Source organism: Alosa sapidissima, chromosome 24 (genome assembly GCF_018492685.1).
Source record: "Alosa sapidissima isolate fAloSap1 chromosome 24, fAloSap1.pri, whole genome shotgun sequence".
Classification (NCBI taxonomy): Eukaryota; Metazoa; Chordata; class Actinopteri; order Clupeiformes; family Clupeidae; genus Alosa; species Alosa sapidissima.
The window spans coordinates 915,611-932,787 of NC_055980.1; the positions used below are offsets into that span (position 1 = coordinate 915,611).

General features: G+C 40.4%; 1 protein-coding gene and 1 long non-coding RNA gene across 3 annotated transcripts in view; both read right to left on the minus strand.

Moving 5' to 3' along the window:
- Positions 1–17,177, minus strand: part of acadsb (acyl-CoA dehydrogenase short/branched chain) — a 151,873-nt gene that overhangs the window by 17,260 nt on the left and 117,436 nt on the right. The window lies entirely within an intron of this gene.
- LOC121700023 lies at positions 7,795–9,035 on the minus strand. Its single transcript, XR_006027096.1, has 2 exons — positions 8,736–9,035; positions 7,795–7,912 (listed from the first exon to the last, which is right to left on the minus strand). It is a non-coding gene; the product is annotated as an uncharacterized LOC121700023 (long non-coding RNA).

Sequence of the window (17,177 nt, forward strand, 5' to 3'; positions counted from 1 at the left end):
CATTCTCCGACCTGTCACCGGTCACTCATCATCGGAAAAGAGGTGTTTGGAATTCCCGCGTTACAATCGTCAGCCAATCAAGGTGGTCACTTAAGTCAAGCTCGTGCATGAGTAATGACGTAATCCATAGCAACGAAGGCTCACTCCTAGTTTAGGATTTGTCTGAAAGGCTTTGTGAAAACTCCAAGCTAAAATCTTAAAGTGCGATTTAGGAGTAGCCTACTCCTAGTAGTAAGATAGCCTTTGTGAATAGCCTACGGCCCCAGTTATTCATCATCTTCTGTCCTTGTGTAGCGCACGCATTCTGAGACCTGTCATCTGTCACTCATCATCGTAAGGGAGGTGTTTGGAATCATGCCCGCGTTACAATCATCAGCCAATCAAGGTGGTCACGCTTGCCCATTTACCCAAATTAATGGTCGAATATTACTGATGATCATTGTTATTTAAGAACATGCAGTGTGCGTAGGGTACCAAAAACATCTTGCTCGTAAAAAAGCATCATAACGCACATTCTGGCGGGTCTGTTATTTACTGTAGGCTGCGCAAACCACAGGCCTTTAGCCTATTTTGGGCAAGCCTGCATTCATTCATTCATTCATTCATTCATTCAACCTTTATTTATTCTCGGAGGGTCATTGAGGGAAGCCCTCATTTTCAATGAAGCCGAGATTACAGACGCGAAGCAAAACGCTCCACAAACAAGACAACATTTGAGGCCTTATGTTGAAGAATTGTATATAAAGCCTGCGCTAACAGTAATCCTCCTGCCCCTGATAGGCCTACCACAGCTGTGGATAGTGTGGAATGTTCAAGTAATAACATAATAATCAAGTAATAATGTGTGTCTCAATTGTCTCCCGCTGACCACCTCACACATTTCTCTAGATTTTGAAACGAACTTACATGACACAATGCCATAAAATATGCCAGTTTTAGGACACAGAATAATGTTTAATGATACCAGGTAGGCCTACGTTTAACAGTAACAAGTGTAATGAGCTATTCATTGTCGAAGGTGAAATTCTTACTTTGGAAAACAAACATTTGCCGATATCATTGCCGATCATCAGAATATTGCAACAGATTCTGTGTGTTCTGGACTGCAGGCAACTTGTTAAACCAGTGGTTCTCAAACTTTTCTTTCATTCCCCACTTTGATCAAGGGGCATGACTGATGATAGTGGAGATAACGTGTTATCCCGAGGCTTTTGCAAGTCAGCATCTTCGACGGTAGTCTTATATTAAAAATATAAGTTTTCGATGTCCCAAACGGAGAGCCATACTTTATTGTTTTTAACGATCTCTATGCTACTCACAAAAATGTAGGCATGGGGACATGATGAAGTAGGCTATCCAACTGTCCTGTGTTAAATTATTGTGATTACGAGCCAGTGGTTTTCAAACATTATGCGTGACTCGGACATCTAACTAAATGCAACAGGCTCATATCGTCCTAGCATTCGCAAAATGAGGACCAGTGTTTTGTCAAATTGCAAATAGCTATTCGTTTTAACGAATTTTTATGATAGTAGCCTATACAAAAAGCACTAAATACTATCTTAATCTTGGAATATGGGGAGGGAAGTGGCGCGTCTGCAGTCAGCCAAATATGAATGTAATTCTGCGGCATAAGCAGATGTATTTGTTTATTGTACAGAAAAATAAAAATGACATGTGAAGCAGTCAATTGACTACATTGCAGTCAAGAAGTAGGGCAAATTAAGACACTGTTTTGATTTGCCTAGTTGCGTTACCCCCAACACTGACAATAACATAGACAGCCAGTTAAGATATTTTTTCGTTTTGTGGAGCGGCACCGGTAGGCTATCAAAAGCAGATTTCGATTTTTGCTACCACCGTGTAGTCAAGCCTTAAGCCATACCCAAGTAGCCTTAATCGAGGTAATGTTTAATTACGATTTATTTTGTTATTGAATTCGTAGGCTGGGATTCCTCTCGGTAACAATTACCACTGACAGAGCGATGTACAGTGGCAGAGCGACGCACAGTGGCTGAAAGTGGTACTAAAGCTTCACGCAGCTTCACGCCGCGTAATGCGCGACTGAAGTGGCCATTTGAAAGCGATGCCCACTGTATAAGACTCTTTAAAGGTGCTCTAAGCCATGCTGGGTAATGTCACTTCTGTTGACTTTCAAACAAAACAGAGAGCTAGCACGCTACTTCCTCCCCCTCCCTCCCATGCTGCTCCCGTGCAATTGAAACTCTCCTAAAAGCGCATCTCTTCTGTGATTTGCTGCAACAGTTTGTTATGTTTTTATGGGCTAGATTTGCCTAGGTTGTTTTTGTTGCCGTTTTTGGAGCCTGGGCTGTCCACAGAGATCGCGTTTTTTTACAGTGTATTCAGGACACATTCAGGTCAGTTAGCGGTTGGTTAGGTGATGTTTGCAGTAAGTGACAATGTTTTAGCCTGAAAAACGTGTGGCACCGCTTAGAGCACCTTTAAGTATAAATTCTCAATTGAGATACTGTAAGTAGCATAAGTGGTGTAGGTACAGATCATTACCAAAAAAAGTCTATGTAGTTGTAAATGTGGTCATTATTATGACCGCCGCCAGCGTAGTGTTTTTTTTTCAGGGACAACGAAACACAGGGGCACATGAAACTTGGTGGGCATGTAGCCCCACTAGACTTTGACTGAATTCTTGAGCCAGTGGTCCCAATTTTGTATGTAATTTTGTTATTTTTTATTTAAGAATTTCTGTTGTAACGGCCATTTCTTTATTCATTCATGTACATTAAGTCCATTTTTAAAATGGACTATGCAAATAATCTTAAGAATGTTAACCTGGAAGCCATAGAGGAGTTTGTGAGATATTCTACCGAGAGTAATGGGTGTGAAGATGAATGCAGAGCTGTGTGCGGAATGTAAATATGATTCAATTTCATGTCAATTCAACTTAACTTTCTCGTTAATCGTTAAATCACAGGGACTTGCCTCTAGTGCCATTTGAATCCATGAGCAATTCAACAGAGAAGAATGGGTGTGAATTTATTAAAGTGGTAACATTTATATTTTGCCTGTTTAAGCCTACTGAACTCTAGCTCTGCTTCCCGGTGACAACCCCCACCTGATGACTCCTTGCCTGTGCCTGTTGAGGTGTCCATGGGGGACCACAGGGGCAACAAGGAGGCGGACATCCCCCAGCCCCCCCAACCCCCCCCCGGACAATTGCCTATCCCACCCATAGTGTTCTATTTATTTACGGTAACACTTTATATTAGGACACACATATTCACCATTAATTAGCTGCTTACTAACATGTACAGTGGGTCCCAGTTAAAAATTGACACTTCATTCACGATCATGGTGAATGGTGAAATGTAAGTACAACTGCAGCCGCTTGGGGGCAGCATAGTCCGCTGTGGAGTTCCACGGTCGAACCAGACGGCGCATTCGACAGCAAGGGCTGTGATTGGCCGAGTTTTCAGTGCGTTTCTCTGTGTTTTTAGCAGCCCCTGCAACATGCTAGTCCACTGTAGCCTAAGCCTTGTACATAATGTTAAACATAGTTTTGGATTCAGTGGCAAGATTTCTTGATTGTACAGTGTCTGTCTCTCAGTAATGTTTTAAAATGAGAGCTTCGTCAGCCGGCAGTAGGCTACTTTGTCGGTAGTCATGAGAAGTTTGCTTGCTAACAGAACATAAATATGCTGCCCAGAAACCTTGTGAATAGTTCAGATTTTTTTTACTACACTAACGAGGTTGAAATATAGACTTTGCCTACAGCATCTCCTTAACAGTAATGTTAACAAAATGACAGCATTCATATGACAAAGAAAAACGAATTCGGTCACTCAAGACTGTGCCACAGCAACCAGTGTAGGCTACAGTCCTACCCAATAGGCCTACTCGAAGCAGATAGCGTTGTCTGACGGTCGAGTGGGTTAATGCACGTATTTCCAGAACAGGTCTGCAACTTTCAGGTAGTTCTGAGTTCAAATCTAGGCAGGAGCAGAGCCATATAAAAGGCCTAGGCCTATTGTTATCATTTTTTGCAAGGTGTTGCTCCTGGCAATACTTGTTTATAAGACGTTTGGTGATTAATTGATAGCTGTTTTTGGGACACGTTAAACGTTCTTTATAATGAGCGCATACGGGGAGTAAAACGACTGTTACGCGCTGTTACAACTGTAGGCTACAATGATTGCAATACAAAAATATGCGCGTGTTAGTTTAGTTAGTTTTGTGATGTTTTGCACTTTTGCCTCATGTGTTTTCAGGTTTGAGGGCTTTTTTGGCAAGATTGACCTTGGTTAGACTCTGCATATGTTATTCCTCCGTATGGAAAATAAAGTCAATTTTCGACACACGTCTGTTATTAGTTCAATAACAAGTGTTGCTTGTTAAAACATGTGACTAGTGAAACTCAAATGATTTTAGAAATATTTAGCCAAAGCCAAAAAGTGTTAGAGAGAAGGAGAGACGTCGGTGCAGCTCAGATGTCTTCTTAATTTTCTTTATTCTTTAGTAAAAGGTGCAGAACATTATTAAACTTTGACTAACGTTTCGATGTTCGTTAGTCAAAAACATCGACACATCGAAATGTTAGTCAAAGTTTAATAATGTTCTGCACCTTTTACTGAAGAATAAAGAAAATTAAGAAGACATCTGAGCTGCACCGGCGTCTCTCCTCTCTAAAATATCTGTCCTGGCCTGGTTGCAACGGATTGTGGCCAAACGACAGAAGCGCGGAGAACCCTCCTTTGTCTACCAAAAAGTGTTACTTTGTGCCCGCGCTCCCCCACTGCTTGTGAAAGAGGGGGAGGGGGGCTTAACGTGAAAAAGCTTAATGTCACAAAACGGCAACGAGTCGTTTTAGGCTACAGGCCTTCATAATGGTAGGCTACAGGAAGTGGGGGGAGGGTATGGGATGACCAGAGCCGTCATCTATCGTCTTTCCAGGCACACAGCTCGTTATATAGCCTATCGACTGCCTTAACAGATAGGCTTTGCTCTTGGGTTTGGCCTTACAGCGAACTCAATGCTCTTGTTGCTTGCAGTTTGTTAAATAAAGCGATGCAGATTACATTATTTATTTCTGATTAATTGCGTCTTTTGATGTATTTTGCAACATTTGCTTGTTAGGCTGGGCTACTGTCAATGTCCTGTACAGGTCAATGTTCAACAATTGCTGGTGTAGGCCTAGGCTATTAATCAATTAGGGACGTTATTTATTTAATTAAGGGGCTACCGGAGGAGTTTTGGGAGCATTAGTCAAAAAAGACGTGACCCTCCCTCGCCAGCAAGAATTTTTTCTATGACCCTCCAAAGTGATTGAGGAAAAAACGCATGACCCTCCCCAGTCCCAACAATTTATTGATGCCTTAGGCTACTGGGTCAATTTGGGAGCTTGCATGCTACGACTCCTTCCTTGAAATGCCTTGAAAAGGCTGTCGTTTGCACAATTTCACAAATAATCACCGGGACCGAAACAAACCTGTCAACTTTTCCCGGGTTTATCGCGTATTTTAACTTTTTCCTCGCTGTCTTAGGAGGAGCTGCAGGGCCGTCGCAAGGGGATGCGAGGCCCTGTGCGAACTTGACAGATGCAATGCCCTTTTCACTTACGTGCATGAAATCATGCGATAGCTTACTTTACACATAGCCAAGGCTACCGTCGGTGTATTTTAATAGTAGCCTAGTCTAATAAGCTACACCAGCTTGCCTTTAAGAGGGGAAATTCAATTGTATAGCCTATAACATTAGCGGAGTCACATATTTGGCCATATGGTGTTTATCATAGGCTACATCACGAAACCAAATAGTGTAACAAAGGCGAACACTTTAACAGGGGGAATTAATTAGGCATGAATCATTGTGCTGAACGGTATTTGTCAATGAGCAGAAACACACACGACATTCAAACTATTGATAAGATGTACTGGTCTGTATCTATAGGCTAACATTGGACAAATAAATGACACTGACTCGCCATATCCTGACTCAGGAAAAAAAACATTTTCTTGCTTTGCCGCAAACTCAGCAATGAAATCATAGGCCAGTTTGCAGGTAGCCTAACGTCTTTTTCATAGAAGGGAGAGCCCAGTCTCTCCTGTGACATGGAGGTGCGCAAATAGTTTTTAATAGCCTGTTCAACTTCGAAAAGCTTCGTTCACCCGATGCCAGTCACTGATCGCAATTTCAAAGTTCGGAAAGCTTCATCTTTTTAAGTTTTAAGTGCAGTGGCCCCTATCTGCCCCCTTTGGAATTATATCTCGAGCCTATTATAAGGTCCAGTGCGTTATGTCCTGGGATTCGGATGTGCTCAAAAAGAAAAGAAAAAACACTTTTTTATAGATGGTTATGAGGAGCAATGTGAGAGAGAAATTTGATGATCATTGATCGTTGTTTTGGGACGTTAAGCCTTTTCCATGCGTCAGTGAAGGAGATTGAAGAATGACCATTTTTTTATACAAAAATATTTCTTAACTACAAAAACTCAGTGTCTAAAAACTCAACCCAGTGTCATTCAGACTCAACCCTCTTGTTGTTTTATTATCTTTTTCGTTGTCGTTTGAACGTTGGCAAGCAGGCATGTTGCGGTTGCAATTTAAGTGAAATTTCTACAGTAGGCCTACAACATGCTGTTAGGCTGGGCTACTGTCAATGTACTTGTACAGGTAAATGTTCAACAATTGCTGGTGTACAGGTTATATAATCAATTAGCTAAATCATTTGTCCAGCTGTTTAAAAATGTTTTCGTGCTACATTCAAACGCAAAAGGTGCTTTGATATATTTTTCGTTTGAACGTCGGCAAGCAGGCATGCTTTGGTTGCAATGAATGAGGATAATTGCTTTTTTTTGCATTATTTTGAATATGACTCGCTCCAGTCTCAACAGCACGTACTTTTTCCACATGCTAAGTTCTAACACACATAGGCCTATCCCCTCTCGCTTTCTCTCTCTCCATCCCTGCACACGGTGCTTTCTTAAAGGAGCTGCACCATTTTACAACAATTGCATCTACATTTTCATATTAGAATGTTTTGTCAAGTGTAAGCTTAAACTACCGGGATCAATTTAAGTTCCCGTGCCCCCGCTGCGTCATGGAAGCAGTAAGTCAGTCGCATCAAAAATAGTAGTGGCACCCAAGTGACACCTTGTGGTTGCCATTTCTGCTGAGAAAATGGGGTGCGTGATTCATGAAGGAACCCGTCCAAACTTAACGGGTACCCACTGTATATTAGTAGCATACTAGCCATTTGCTAGTCATTATAAGTCACTAATTATGACTGCCACCCAGTGTGACTTCCATTGTTTTTCGTTTTGATCTGTAGCCCCCCCGCTGGACTGGACCCCCCGAAAGGAGGGTAGGGCAGACACAGTTTTCTGTGAATATCTCGAGAACCGTACACTCTAAAAAATGTTGGGTTAAAAATAACCCAAATATAACCCAGCCGCTGGTTAACTATTGGACCAACACCACATTGAGTTATCCTAACCCAATGGTCTGGGTACATTATTAAACCCAGCAGATTGGGTATGATTCTAACCCAAAACACTGGGTTATATCAACACAACGTTAGTTAAATTGGCACAATAGACTGGGTAAAGGTAACCAATGTGCTGGGTTATAACTATATAAATGTTGAGTAAAATTCACACAGTATATTGGGTATAGATTCAACCCAAACCACTGGGTTATATCAACAGAACTGCTAGTTAAAATAACCAGTTGTCGGGTTTTCTAAACCCAGTATTTGGGTTGCATTGAGAGAAAATGGGCAACAAATAGCCATGCAATGAAATAAAACAGTTCGACATAATTATTTATTTGACAGTTTACTTTATTTTTGAATGGATAGCCTACTCTAAAAGCAGCATCAGCATGTGATAAGTTACTTCCATGAAGACAGCTAGATTCCACGGTCCATTTGGGGGTCAGCCCTGTCAATCAAAGAAAGAAAAAGAGTAAATGAATCACTGCTATTGACAGAACTTTAGATCAAGACTTTCACGAACCATGATCAGTGAATGATGTTGACAAACATTAAAAATTCGGAGAAAAAATATTAGCGCAACACACTCGGAAACCATGACCACCTCATGGAGTTGTTTAACAGCAGACTGACAAACATACGTTCAGTATTATTAACGTTAGTGGCAGTGATAGTTATACCATTAACTAGCTCATGTTAACACATTCAGTTAGTTAAATTCAAGTTGTCTGTAACGTTAATGTTACCACCAAAAACCACCCAGTAAGTTACATGGCTATAATATGAAGCTACCCTGAATGAATTAATATGTTGTTTGGCATGATGATTACCGTACGTAAAAAGACTACTTCGACTGTATATATTAGCTGACACACATGCTGCACTAACACGAAGCATTTGTTAGAGCTAGAAGCTAGCATACCAACCGTCTGCTAACGTTAACCTAGCCAGCTGTTGGTATGCTAATTTTAGTTCTTTGTAAAAGTTTGTTTTGTTTCTGTTCAGCAGTTCATACCCAGTCAACACAGAACTATGTTTTTAAGAGTCTGTTTTTGTGTAGATTTAACTTTAACATGAGCAGTAATTGTAAGACTGTAAATTAATGTTAGCTAACGTTAGCTGGCTTGAATGTCACAATTCTTAACCTGCTTAGGCTGAACGAAATTGGCAGGCAGAATATCCATTCATATCACGAAGGTATCTCTGGGTGTAGGCTACTTTTAAAATCCGTCTGAATAATAATAATAAAAAAGTTAAAAGCAGATACATACCTTCCAAAATCGCCTGATTTCCACTGCATGTTGAAAGCTGCTGGACTGCATGGACGGTTGAAAGAATAACGATTTCCCCCGAACTCTCAAATAACTATGCAGCTGTGTTAAAGTTACCCTGGTGCTGAGTAGTGTGCTCACGTCAGGTGGGGGAGAGGAGGGGCGCTGTCCTAAACTATCAACCCAACAAGCTGGGTTACAGAAAATAACCCAACATGAGTAAAAACAACCCCACACAATGACCCAACAGTTTTAACTCAGCGTTTGGGTTGAGAAAATAACCCAGCATTTTTTAGAGTGTAGGGTTTAGGAGGACCACCTTTTTTTGTATGTTGATCTTAAGGGGCCATGTCAACCCATTCCATAACCACTCATTTCATGAATAGCGCCACAAAAAAGTAAAAATGAGGTGTTGTAATCGCAAGTATCTGTGACCTAACATGGTCAAAACTGCACGGAATTGGAAGCGTAGGATCATTATGACACCCTCTGAATGCACGCCAAGTTTCGTGGACTTTCGTTCATGGGGAGCCATACAATAAATTAATTTATGTGTACATTTAGTGACCGTACACCAACAGTTTTCTGTGAATATCTTGAGAACCGTAGGGCCTAGGATGACCAATTTTTTGCGTATGTTTGCCTCCAGGGGTCATGTTAACCCATTCCATATGCACACATGTGCATAAACAGATATTGCCTGAAGAAGATCGTAAGATCGAAACATTGTGTCTTTTTTCTATTAAAAGTTGAGTTGTTCAAAGGCAGTGTGCAAGTCTTTTTCACTTGTATGCCCTTTTTAATTTGGCACCTGCTGAAACACTTTTGGATGTGCACACTTCATAGTATGCTTTGACAGATATTCACACACAAACACACATTCACAATAATCATACGTATGACACATACTCACACAGTAGACATATGTACGCATGCATGCACATGGACACACACACAGGCACATACACAGGCACACACACAAGCACATGCATGCACACACACGCGCGCACACACACACACCCATCCACCCACACACACATAAACATAAACATGTACACGCACACATGACCACAATTCAAGAATTTCTCAGAATTATGAACAGGCAAGATGAGGGTGGTTGTATAAAATGTATTTTACATGTGAAATCTATGAACTAATCATGTATTGGTACTTGTTGTCTAGCAGATACCAGTGAGAATTGAGTGTGCATAATGCAATTCAGTGAGACAGTTAGAATCATATATGCCTTTCAGCGGGACTTATTTTTGTGAAAAAAATGTGCTGGACTGGGCGGCGGTCATATTTTGTACCGCTCTGCGGTACATCTAGTTAATACCTTATTCTGCAAGACCTTATTCTACCCTTACTAGACCCTTAATTAAGTAATTAAATAATGGAAGCAACTGGAATCCATGCATTTCCATGGAATTACAGTACATGAAAATGCACTGTACTGTTCTTCCTAGGCAACAACTTAATTTTACAGTGCATGAAAATGCACTGTACTGTTCTTCCTAGGCAACTACTTCTCTTATTACAGTGCATGAAAATGCACTGTACTGTTCTTCCTAGGCAACAACAACAACAACTTCTTATTACAGTGCATGAAAATGCACTGTACTGTTATTCCAAGGCTTTTTCTTCGGACTTAATTTTTCTTCTTCTAACGCAGTTAATGCAGCTTCAGCCGTTTAACGTAGAAACTTCATTCAAACTATGTTACGTAGGTCTTACTTAGGATATGTGGGCTTTGTATTTTTCAGCTTTGTAACTTTTATACTTTTTAAACTATTCATTAAAAACTACTCAAAATTTCCCCATGACATCACAATAGAGCCGTTAAGCAATTAGAATCCTATGGCAGGTGTTCAGGCCACCTGGATAAACTGCCAGTCTCAGGCTTTAAGCATACAAACTGGCCCTATTAAGACTACACATCCTGTTCAACTGCTTCCTCTGCCAAAAACTGTTTCAAAATAAAAAGTCCTCACTGCAATATTTCACTGTTATACAATTCAACCCTTTAAACTACTGAACTTTTTAACTGTTCAGCCATTGTAACTGTTACTTATCAACTATGACTCCTACCCACTGTAGCTTGCTAGCATGTTAGCATTGCTAGCATTGTTAACATTTTTAACAAAACTGCTAAAAATGATTAGCTAAGTTAGCTAAGTAACATGGCTAACATAGTTAGCATGCTAGCATGTTAGCATGCTAGTTAGCATTTTTAACAAAACTGCTAAAAATAATTAGCTAGGTTAGCTAAGTAACATGGTTAGCATAGTTAGCATGCTAGTTAGCATAACTTTTAAAAATGATTAGCTAGGTTAGCTAAGTAACATGGTTAACATAGTTAGCATGTTAACATGCTAATTAGAATAGTTAACATACCTACTAAACATGATTAGCTAAGTCACACGGTAAGCATACTTAACATGTTAGCATGCTAGTTAGCATAGTTAGCATACCTACTAAAAATGATTAGCTAGGTTAGCTAAGTCACATGGTTAACATAGTGCTAGTTAGCATAACTACTAAAAATGAAAACATTAGCTAAGTTAACTAAGTTAAGTAACTTGGTTAACATTATTATCTTTGATAACATAGTTAGCATAACTGCTAGCAAACATTAGAGCCATTCCAACTGTCAGTTATCGTCAATTATCTACCTAAATAATTTAACCATTTAAATTATCCACCTATTTAACCGTTCAATCATTCCAACTACAGTGGGTCCCCGTTAAGTTTGGACGGGTTCCTTCAGGAATCACGATCCCCATTTTCTCAGCAGAAATGGCACAAACGGCAGTTGACACAAACAACCACAAGGTGTCACTTTGGAGTTCTGCCACTACTATTTTTGATGCGACTTGACTTACTGCTTCCATGATGCAGTTTCCAAGTCAGTAGAACAATCAGAGAAAGCTGAGCCATTACCAAACATATATGATAATACAATAGCGTGAGTTTATATATCTTATACCCTATTTGTCACGGTTACTTATAGATTTGATAGTGTAACGATAAGAGCATAAGAGACTTTCAGCGGGGGCACGGAAACTTAATTTGATCACGGTAGTTTAAGCTTACACTTGACAAAACATTCTAATATGAAAATGTAGATGCAATTGTTGTAAGATGGTGCAGCTCCTTTAAGAAAGCACCGTGCAAAAAAGTAGACGTGCTGGAGCGAGTCATATTCAAAATGCAAAAAATAACACCGCAGATAAAACCAATTATCCTCATTCATTGCAACCGCAGCATGCCTGCTTGCCGACGTTTAAACAAAATATATCAAAGCACCTTTTGCGTTTGAATGTAACACGAAAAAATGTTTAAACAGCTGGACAAATGATTTAGCTAATTGATTATAGCCTGTACACCAGCAATTGTTGAACATTTGGAAAAAGATCGCTCAGCTGTTGCCACAGTCATAGGCAATGTAGAAACAACATGAGAGCAGTACACACTTCCCCGAATGTGGATGTTACACTGTCATAATCTACCACCAGCCTTTTGGCAAGTTGAAAAATAGATGACTTCTGTGAAATCTCTGCTTTAAAGCAAGACCTAAATGAGAGGAGTTGTGTTGGGAATGTCGGTGCAATGTCCATGCTATAATGGTCTGACAAACGTACTGCCTTTTCAAGCAGTTCATCATCACCTGCGAGTTGAAGGATCATAGGACGTAAAGACTCAAACACATAACAAGTTTCCCGCATGCTTGCACATCTTTGGGAGAGCTGACTGATTATGATGTCCAGAGTTGCATTAAATACCTGCACTTTGAAGTATCTCTCTGCATCGGTTAAGCGTTTATCTTCCGATAGTTCGTCAAAGTGACGCTTCACTCTTCACATTTTCAAATGTACTCTGAACCCCCATTTATTTGCGAGTGTCTGCGCTGTAGCCTTGGCCTGGTCAAAGGCACGCAGGTAGTCAGAAAGGACCGGTATAGAATTTTCCAGCAATTGCATTGCGGGGGGTAGCGACGGAGGTCACAAAGTGCGACTGCACTTGCTGCACCTACTAGGCCTAGTTACGCCACTGCGTGGAACGCTAATGTGTCTACTGTAAATCATTCATGTGTGAAAGTCATTAGGCTGGAAGCGCTAATGTGTCTAAGCTCATTAGTCTACTTTCAATAGGCCTACTGTACAGCCTGAGAGGGGGAACATAACCTATAGCCTAGGCTACTGTAGAGTAGGCCTACAGTAGGCTACTGTAGGCTAAACAATCAGTTGTGAAAGTCTGCAACAAAAGTTTCCTAATGGAAGCGCTAACGTGTCTATTGAGCTCATTAGCCTACTTTCAATAGGCCTACTGTACAGCCTGAGAGGGGGAACATAGCCTACTGTAGAGTAAACAATCAGTTTACTTAGTTACATTTGTTTAGTTAAATCCAGTTTTCTACTCTATCTCCATGATATGCTTAGCCTATAGAAAGACGAAGTCGGGAAAGTGCTTCAGAGAAAACGTATTTATTGAAATAATGAACAGTCCACATTCTACATTCTACAGTCTAAATTTAAAGCACGTTGAATCCCTGGGAAGATCTGCGTGTTGTGCGGAGGAATTCGTTGATCTTATTGATGCAGTCCTTCAGTTCACTCCTCCCCATAGCAGGGAACTTTCGTTGTAGTGTTGAGACCACAAAGTTTTTCACATTTTGCGGCAGTGCTCGCTTGCCCTTCGCTCCATCCCAGTTGGTGGTTTTGCTCCAGGCTTTATAGTGTTCCTCTGTGACGATGGACCTGAAGAGCAGGCATCCGTATCTGCCCACTTGGCCGTAGCTCTGTTGGTGAATCTTAGCGTCGTTAGCGTGTTGTAGGCTATGCATTTTTCCGACACTTGGCTGCAAGCTCCCCTCCCCCACCCCCTTCTTTCACAAGCAGTGCAGCTTTCGGAAGCGGTGCCTTTTGAAGCTAATGTAACAAATACCACCAATATTGTTGTGTGGCAATAAAAGTATCCAGGGTTTGCGCAAGTAGCCTAAATATATAAATAAATTAAGGACATACAATCCTTAACGTGAAAAAGCTTAACGTAGCTTAATGTCCCAAACAACAAGTCGTTTTATGCGCATTATAAAGAAAGTTTAACGTGTCCCAAAACAGCTGTCAATTAATCACCAAACGTCAAGAGGGTTGAGTCTGAATGACACAGAGTTTTAGACACTGAGTTTTTGAAGTTAAGAAATATTTTCGTAATAAAAATGGTCATTTAACCAATAAAGGCTGAAAAAATGTACAGTAAAACTGTAGGCTATACAGTACATGCAACCCAGCAGAAGACTATTATAGGCTATTGGCAAATCATTGAGCATCATTCACACATTGTATTCTGCACAGTCTCTACACGTGGAGCGCTAATGTGTCTAGGCATACTGTAAATCAGGGGTCTCAAACTCAAATGAGCTGGGGGCCAATTCTGCCAACGTCATCTGATTGGAGGGCCGGCTATTTCTGAAATGCAATGTTCTTTTTTTCAAATATCACACAAAACTGCAAACAGAAAGTGCAAGTGTTTTTATCTAGTTTTAGACACCTGTGTTAGCAACCTTAGCTTATAAATAAAATAATGATAAAATAAATATTAATACAAATTATAAAATAAATGAAAAACATAAAAACAGGTATGTGTGTGTGTTTCACACCAAGTAAAAATATTTCCTCTCATAACTTTTTTAAATCTGGCAAACTAGGCATCAGGGTTAAGAAAGCCATTGCCAACACCATTGGATTTTTATCAAAATTTCAAAAGGCCATGGCTTGAAAGTGGTCAGAGATAAAGTCCTACGTAATGTAAAAATCTTTGAGTAAAACAAAAGTTTATGAAGGGGGTAAATTTACCCATCTAATTTGTCACTGGATGGCAAGCACCTCAAATTATGCACCTTTCAGTAAATACTGGATGAACATATTTAAGCAGGTTTACTTTCCTTTTTTCATATTACCCACATAACAAATTAACAGGAAAACACCTAAGATGTATACCAACACCTAAGATGTTGTGGTTTAGTAATAGATTACTACAATATAGGCCTATAATAAAGTATTCTGGTCAAACAGTTCCTATCGCGGGTAATCTGCAGTACCCAGAAGTTCGCATCATATTGCGGGTGACTTTGTAGTTCTTTAGAGCCCTATTTCTACTAGCCCTACTGTCTGTACCACATCCATTACGGACACTATTATCACGATTACCACTGCAACCTCCAAGCTATGTTGGGCAGAGGGTCGAAACAAGCATGGTATGCTTAGTGGACACCGTTGTATACACGCACCTCCATTCAGAGACGCACCGTGACTCTCACTGTCATAGACGATCGATCATAATCTCCAAAAGGATATTCTTCTTCAGAATTAGAATAGGTGAATAACATAGCTTACCTAAGACTTCATCACACGTGAACGTTTTTCAACATTTGGTGTAGGCCTATTTCTGCTTAATTTCTGCTTCAATTTCTGCAACACTATGGCCTGCATCGCTTCCGCGTCATTATGCACGTCTTTGTGTTTCTCGCGTGTAATACAAGTAGCCTAGGCCTATTTCCTGAAAACTTTGCGCAGCGATTTTGGGTTTGAAGAGTAGAGTAGGCCTACAAATGAGATTTGTCACCGTACCTGGATCTATCGTCTATTTTAAGCAGTATCGTTGTTTGTCGCAATTAATAGCCTCAAGGGCCGGATTACATTATTATTTTGTCATACGTCGCGGGCCGGAATTGGGCAGGACGCGGGCCGTGTGTTTGAGACCCCTGCTGTAAATCATTCAAAATGTGTGAAAGTCATTAGGCTGGAAGCGTGTCTACTGTCAGTGACTAATGCGAGAAGCGGGTTCTGTGTTGTAGGCTATGCATTTTTCCGACACTTGGCTGCAAGCTCCCCTCCCCCACCCCCTTCTTTCACAAGCAGTGCAGCTTTCTGAAGCGGTGCCTTTTGAAGCTAATGTAACAAATACCACCAATATTGTTGTGTGGCAATAAAAGTATCCAGGGTTTGCGCAAGTAACCTAAATAGGCCTATATAAATAAATTAAGGACATACAATCCTTAAAGCTTAACGTAGCCTACATGTAGATTAATGTCCCAAAACGTCAACAAGTCGTTTTATGCTCTCATTATATATGGATTTCTATGAAACGCCACGAAAACATGCGTGCGCAACCAAGAGGCAGAAAGCACCATAGAACAGCATAGAGCAATGCAAAAGAGCAAAAGAATAAAATGAGTTTTTGTGCTGACAACTGCACCAATTCGAAATCACGATGGTTAGAGAATGTTAAATATGTTCAATATCCCTAACGGAATGCATGTCTTCGCCAAAAATGACAAAATACGATGTTATGTTAATAATGCAAATGAACGGCACACTTTGAAATATAGTCGGAAATGAGATGTTATCATCATTGAGACAACAGGGACAATAAAATCCGATTGTAGCTTACAGCAGCCGACTATTTAGGTTAAGTTTATAACGTTGTGGACGGCCACCAAGCGTCTTCTGCCCCACGGCTGCGGCACAGTCTTGAGTGACCGGATTTGTTTTCCTTTGTCATATGAATGCTGTCATTTTGTTAACTTTACTGTTAAGGAGATGCTGTAGGCAAAGGCTATATTTCAACCTCGTTAGTGTCAGAACTATTCACAAGGTTTCTGGGCAGCATTTTTATGTTCTGTTAGCAAGCGAACTTCTCATGACTACCGACAAAGTAGCCTACTGCCAGCTGACGAAGCTCTCATTTTAAAACATTACTGAGAGACAGGCACTATACAATCAAGAAATCTTGCCACTGAATCCAAAACTATGTTTAACATTATGTACAAAGCTTAGGCTACAGTGGATTAGCATGTTGCAGGGGCTGCTAAAAACAGAGAAACGCACTGAAAACTCGGCCAATCACAGCCCTTGCTGTCGAATGCGCCGTCCAGTTCGACCGTTGAACGCCACAGCGGACTATGCTGCCCCCAAGCGGCTGCAGTTGTACTTACATGTCACCCAGCTGCGTGAATCACCATTATCGTGAATGAAGTGTCAATTTTTAACGGGGACCCTTTGTATATTAAACCTTATCTACCAAGCAAATCATTTAACTATATAAACTATCCACTTATTTAACTGTTCAGTCATTCCAACTATATTAAACCTCATCTACCTAGCAACCAATATAGTTTGTTTTTACTCTGTATGATATTTTACATCATATTTTTTGCATTTTCATGCACTGTATTTCCTTCAGGAAATGCTTTCCTAGTTTTTAATTAATAGTTTAAAAAGTATAAAAGTTACAAAGATGAGAAATACATAGCACTCTTGTCCTAAGTAAGACCTACGTAACATAGTTTGAATGAAGTTTCTACGTTAAACGGTTGAAGCTGCATTAAACGCGTTAGAAGAAGAAGAAGAATAAGAAGAAGCCTAGGAAGAACAGTACAGT